The sequence below is a fragment of the Calidris pugnax genome, unplaced genomic scaffold (genome assembly GCF_001431845.1).
Source record: "Calidris pugnax isolate Ruff unplaced genomic scaffold, ASM143184v1 scaffold230, whole genome shotgun sequence".
In the NCBI taxonomy this organism is placed as follows: Eukaryota; Metazoa; Chordata; class Aves; order Charadriiformes; family Scolopacidae; genus Calidris; species Calidris pugnax.
In genome coordinates, this window is record NW_015090946.1 from 130,606 (window position 1) to 130,891 (window position 286).

Consider the following 286-nt stretch of genomic DNA (forward strand, 5'->3'; position numbering starts at 1 on the left):
CCCCCCTTTTGGGGGGGGGTCCCCCCCCCCCCGTTCCACGAGCAGGATGGAGCCAATTCTTGGAGAGATTGAACAGGAAACAGGCTCTAATCCCCCTGGTAGGAAAAAGGGGGTTAAAAGGTCAATTTACTTCTGTCCCTCCTTTAGGCACTGTGGTGAAATTACACACTCGCAGGAGCCGCCGCTCACGAGGGGAGGCAGAGGGTGGTGTGTCCGTCTGTCCGTCCATCCCATCCGTCCGTCCATCCCTCCCGGCCTGCCCCCCTCCCCCTGCCCTCCCCAAAAA